The sequence below is a fragment of the Chelonia mydas genome, chromosome 19 (assembly GCF_015237465.2).
Source record: "Chelonia mydas isolate rCheMyd1 chromosome 19, rCheMyd1.pri.v2, whole genome shotgun sequence".
In the NCBI taxonomy this organism is placed as follows: Eukaryota; Metazoa; Chordata; order Testudines; family Cheloniidae; genus Chelonia; species Chelonia mydas.
This window is the reverse complement of record NC_051259.2, coordinates 7,090,001-7,096,019: the sequence shown is the minus strand read 5'-3', so window position 1 is coordinate 7,096,019 and position 6,019 is coordinate 7,090,001. Positions and strand designations below refer to the sequence as shown.

At 52.6% G+C, this 6,019-nt stretch overlaps 1 pseudogene; it reads left to right on the top strand.

Moving 5' to 3' along the window:
- Positions 1-975: 975 nt before the first annotated feature.
- Positions 976-1,176, top strand: LOC114021249 (annotated as a pseudogene).
- The last annotated feature ends 4,843 nt before the right edge of the window (positions 1,177-6,019 follow it).

The following is a 6,019-nucleotide window of genomic DNA, read 5'->3' as shown; positions in this document are numbered from 1 at the left end:
TTGCTTTAAAAACAGGCCCAAGCCGGGAATGGGCCTTAAAACCAGCCCCCCCCGCCGCCCCCCCCGTGAGGGGAGGCTCCCTGATTCGACGCCCCTGGTCTTGGTGCAAAGCCGCAGCCGATCCCAGCCGCTGCGGTGCGGCCAGATCTCGCTGGTTTGCAGCCAGGCCCTTGGAGGAGGTGGGGCAGGCCGGACATTGCGGGGCGCATCTATACGGGGGCGGGAGGGCGGTGTTTTAGTGGCGTCAATCCGGACATGACTCAATTCAACCAGGCCAGCAGCCCCCTGTGATGTGAAGGTCAGTCCGCTGCCCCTGTCCCTCCAGTTCACATCGAGGCCTGTTCGCACCTTAGAAGCTGCCTGGGGGAGGCTGGGGGAGGGCAAGGGGCAGTTGGGGGGCAGCGAGAGGCAGCAATTGTGGGGTGGGCTCACTAGCCGGGTGTGTTTGCTGCAATGATCCCCAGTGAAATCCTTAGCAATGTTGCCACTGAAACAGTTATCTCCGAGAGTCCCATTTAACCCCTGGGTGTGGGGAATGCGGCAGTTCACATCTCAGAGCCCTTGTTTCGGGCTGTCTGCAGACTCAGCCAGACACCTCCGCCTTTGACCCAATCGGGGCACGTTTTCAAGGTTTGCTTTGCCACCGTCGGGATCAGGAACCGGATTAAAAAAAGAAAGCAAGGTGAGACGATGGTGCAGAACCTTGCAGCAAGGGCGGGATTCTGCAGCTGTGGAATTGCAGAGTGCAGGGGCCCTGCCTGCTCTGTTGCCAATGGGTGAGAATGCTCTGTGGGTAAAGCGTGCACTGCGTTCGGTATGCCACAGCGCGTGTGGGCATGCAGAGCGCCTACCCTATCGCTTCTCGGCTCTCTGAGCTAAGACCAAGTGTAAGTAGTCTCTCGGCCTATCAAAGGCGCGTGATCCAGTGTCTTGATGTTTTTGGTCTTTTGGCCTGGAGATGAAAATCTTGTCTGTGTCTCTTGGACCATGAAGTAAAAATATTATCTAAGTTATAGCTGTTCTTATCAGTTTAATATCTGATATGTCCTTTATTCGAGGACTGTATATTACATTGATTTTTGGAACGTGGGGATGGAATAGATGCAGGCAAAACATTGCAATGCACACGTGCTGGATGGACCCAGAACTGCTCCCCTCTGTGTCAGAGCCTCTCCAAAGCTAACAGAGATTCTCCTTTAGCTCAAGTGGCAATAGGAGTCCTGAGTTCTAGCCAGGCTGTGATGCACACTGGATTGACAATCATGTAGTCCCTAAGCAGCTATGGAATTGTTATAGTGCGTGTGTTAGAAATTCTCACACATTTTCATAGTGTGGACCGTAGAGAGGATCTTGTGGACACCTTCCCACCCATTCATCATTGCCTTGGCCACCTCCCCTCCCATGGACAAATGGTGCTCCCTCCCCAGAGATTACACTGGACTGGATGGGAAACACAGAGGAGCTGCTATTGGGAAAGGTGGAACCAGGGCAAACTGGCACCTTCTCCAGCTGTCTTGATGAGCATAAAGGGAGACAGACAGGGGCAAAGAGAAACACACACAGAGTCAGGGATTCAGTGAGGTGGAGGGGGTTGGGACTGAGAGTTACCTACATCACAGGACACACACCTCTGCCCCTTAGGGCGGTGGTTTTCAAACCGTGGTCCACAGACCTCTGGGGATCTGCTGACGATGTCTAAGATTTCCAAAGGGGTCCACAACCTCCCTTTGAAATGTGTTAAGGGTCCGCAAATGAAAAAAGGCTGAAAAGCACTGCCTTCGGAAATGAGCCACTGGCCAGGGCCAGCTGTGAAAGGGCATGTACGTAGCCACAATTACATTGCCGCTAATTTAATTTGTCTCTTTTATGGCCAGTAAGTCACAAATTGCTGCAATCTGGACTCAGCTAGAGCCGACCCTTTCTGGGGACTTGACCCCCAAAGCCTCAAATTGAGGCTTCTCAGTTTTGCAGCTAATTCCAGATTATCCCCAGGGGATTTGGTTTCTGTCTCACAATCAGGTGTGTTTCTATTGATATTAAATCTCTCCAGCCCTGCGGGCTGCTTTTCTAGAGAAGGCAGCTTTTCCTTTTCGCTGTCATGTGCTTTCAGAAAGAGCAATTACTAAGGGGGCAAGACAGAGGATCATTTTAATCAATTCTTGCAGCCAGTGAAATGTCTTCAGACTCTGAAAAATGGAGAGCAGCCCAGTGAAATGCAAGCCAGGCTCAGAGATGGGAGCTGGTCCTTCCCTGCATGAAACCAGCTCAACTTCATTCATTCCAGGCAGTTTCACTGGGTTCCCCCCACCTCTCCTTCTCCCCCACCTTACTGTGCCCCAGGAGATGAATGGCACCTTAGCATAAGAAACACATAAGGCCAACAGCTGCTTTAAGGATGCTGAGCATTGGCATAACAACAGTCTGAGGGCAGGTCTCAGTGGATGCAAGGGTACGTGTCCCGGAAAGGGGTGTGTGTTTGCATACGTGTGTGGCTGTGTATTTGCTAAGATACATACGTGTGTGTGTGTACATGTGTGAGGGCCTATGTGTATATGGGCATATGTGTTTACCTAGACTGTAAGTTCTTTGGGGCAGAGCCTGTCTTTTTGTTCTGTGTTTGTACAGCACCTAGCACCGTTGGGGCCAAGACCATGACTGGGGCTTTTAGGTGCTACTGCAATCCACATAATCCAGACTCATAATAATAATGTCTTTGTGCATGTGCCACTGGGAATTCTTATGTACACATGTCAGCTGCAGTAGTGTGCATATGGTTAGGGTCCGTGTGCGCGCATACATGTGTGGGAACACGTGTTTAGCTGTGCAGGTACATGCAGGGGTTAAAGTAAGATGGCGCGAGAGGAGAGGTCTCCTCCTGTCTCCGTCCCCCAGCCCACTAAAACAAGGGAGCTCCCTCTGAACCCGGCTCCCCTCCAGCTCGCCTCTCTCTCTGCTGGTGCAGGGAGAACTGCCCCTTCTGTTTCAATCAACTTTAGCCACCGCGTACACAGTCACTTAAACTTCTCTGTCCAGGCGTGTCATAGTCCCCTGCTGAATCCAGCACACCCAGCTGGGGCTGCCAGGGGGCAAAAGAGTGGCAGAACCGAGATGGCTCCAGCTGTGCCAGCCCAGTGGGTTTCTCTGCCCCCTGCTTCCCTGGCTCCAGTCTGCAGTCCGGGCACACCAGGCGTTCAGTTTGCAGCTGCTGCCGGGAGCTGACGTGGTGGTTCTCATTCCCGCAGCAGGGACGGGGGCAAGCGTTCCTGGGTGGTGTCCAAGAACTGCCAAAAGGGGCTTTGAAAGTGTTTGTTTAACGCACGGCACAGGAGGAAAAAGCCATCCTTGCTCTTTCCTTTCATGTCGCCACCTGGCAGCTCTCTCCTCCCCGCTCCTCCCTTCCCAAGGATGAGCGATGAATGCGCTTCTCACAAGGGCACCCACGCTGCCATCTGGGATTACGGGGCCAGAACCGACCTGACCACAATGCAGCCAAATGCCAGTGCACAATGGGCTGTGACACACAAAACGCTGCCAAACGGCCCCCACCCGCAGCCCCCACTCTGTCTTTGTCCCAGGGTATCTCTCCTCCACCCCCTTTTAGGCCCACTATCACTCACCCACCAGCTCCCATGCTTGCTCACACAGCCATTGAGTTGGGGGGTTGGGTGGGAGTTTGGGGGTTGCCCCTGTCCTGTGGATAGTGAGCTGCTTGCTCTGACTGGGGCGGGGAGCGGGGGCTGTCCGGCTGGCTCCTTTCAGCTGCACTGTTTTCACGGTCAGAGCCTGTGCCCACTGGAACACATCTCAAGGGTGTAGAGGTGACATGCTGTTGTCACAACAAGAGGCCAAATCAACCCTGGTGTAACTCCAGTCAAGGTAAGAGAGCTGCCCTGGGGTTGCCATAGGCCAGGGTGTCAGCTGGCCAAGGAGAAAGGCCAGAGCCTCAAAGGTATTTTGGCTCCTGACTTCTATGGAATTCAGCAGAAGTTAGGAGCCTAAATACCTTCGAGGATCTGGGCCAAGGTGCTTTCCAGGCTGGCCTTAGTACATCTGAAAGCAAACCAAGGCTCTTCAGGCATCCCTGGGCTCCACTAACAGGCCTCTGCTTCTGAACCTTATTGGGGTTTCCCTGTGCAACGCGCCTGTTGCTCGCCAAGAGGAAGGGCCAACTCCAGGAGCACCATGGGAACAAGTGGCAGCAAAGGATTTTCAAGGGCGGGGAGGGGGGGCAGAAGCTGGACTTACAAGGAGACAGCATGGTCTAGTGGTTACAGTAGGGGACCAGGAATAAGGAAACCTGAATTCTCTTCCCATTTCCACCCCAACCCCCTGCATGAGCTTGGATGAGTCACTTCCTTGCCCCGTGCCTCAGTTTCCTGACCTCCACCCAAATTATGTCACTAATGCCACTAGTACCAAGTGCCCCCTCCCCCTAACTCTGTGGCTGCTGGTTCTCTATGCCCTTCTCCCCCCACGACTCGCTGTTCGGGGACGTTCTGTGTGGGCGTATCAGTCACGTTCATTAGCAGTCAGGAGAGTCAGACAAGGCAAATGGGCAGCCGGGGATTCTGCACTGGGGATGGATGGACAGGCTCTCCCCATGGGCCGCAATCCCGAGCATGAGCACTTTGGATGGACATCAACGCCCAGACCCTCAATGGGATTTAGGTTCCTAACTCCTACTGAAATCAATGGGAGTTAGGAGCCTAAATATCTTTGAGGATCTGGGCCCAAGGCCCTGCTCTCAGCCTCAAAGCTCTTCACAACCTCACTTCCCCTACATCGTCTCTGCTCATCTCATCTTAGTCCCAGCCTTTTTGCTCATTACATTCCTCTCTTTCCTCTCCTCCAAATGCTCCCCCCTCCCTCTTCTGCCACGCTGTCCCCTAGGACGCCCACTTCCTATCTCACTCCTGGCATTGCACAAAGCTGGTCTGGTTTTCAGGAGCACTGAGCAACTGCCATTTCTGTGGGTGGCAATGGGGCTTCTAGGGGCCTGACCTGTCTGAAAATCAGGGCAATAATAAATAATCAATCCCTCCAGAAAACCCACTTCTTCAGAAAAGGCTTCCTTGCCCGGCAGTGTCTCTTCCCGTCACCACGTCTTCCTGCACTGGCCTAGGTGTTTGTCTGAACTGGACTGTAAGCTCTTCACTCCCACAATCGGGGCCCATGGGAAAAGCTCTGTGGGCTGAATAGGAAATAATTGCCATACTTAATCAATAATATAATTTGCATTTGAAGCACCTCTCACATGAGGCTCCCTGTGCACTGTACAAAGCAACCTGGTCAGTCACAAGTAAGAACAGTAACAACAATACCCAGAAAGTGAATGGGACCCTGTTGGGCCAGGTGTGTATTCAATGCCCCCACTCCTGCAATCAGGTCCCCACAACAGACCCACAGACCTGAGAGAGGAAGGATGGTAGAGTGGTTTGGACACTTGCCTAGGAGACTGGGATTCAACTCCCTTCTCCTCTACAGGCTTCCTGTGTGACCTTGGCAAGGCCCGAGGGGTGTTCGGAGTGCGGGTTAAAGCAGCAGCGAAGGGGCGGGTTAGCAGCAGAGTGAGAGCCTAAACGGCAGTCCCAGGTGGGCCTGGAGCTGCTAAGCTGAGTTGCTGTGTTTTCACTTCCAGTTTAACCTGGGTTAGCTAACCTGAGTTCAGAAGGCTCTGTGTGTGTGTGTCTAACCTGAGCTCAGAAGGCTTTGTGTGTGTGTGTGTGTGTGTGTGTGTGAAGATTATGAGCCCTTCAAATACTAGAGGGCCATATAAGGACCTAAGACAGATAGAGCGAGTCACTGAATCTGCCCATGCAGATCTGATTACAGGATCAGGACTAGAGTTAGGGTTTTGGAGGGTTTGTTTTGTTTTGTTTGCAAAAGAAGCTTTTAGAAAACCTAAAATCAAAAGAAATGTCTTCAGGATGATAATTATTTAATTTCAGTGGTAACTGCTTGAGTACTGCCCAATTCTTGTGATGTTATCTCATGAGATGCTGTGTTTTGCGTAAAGCCC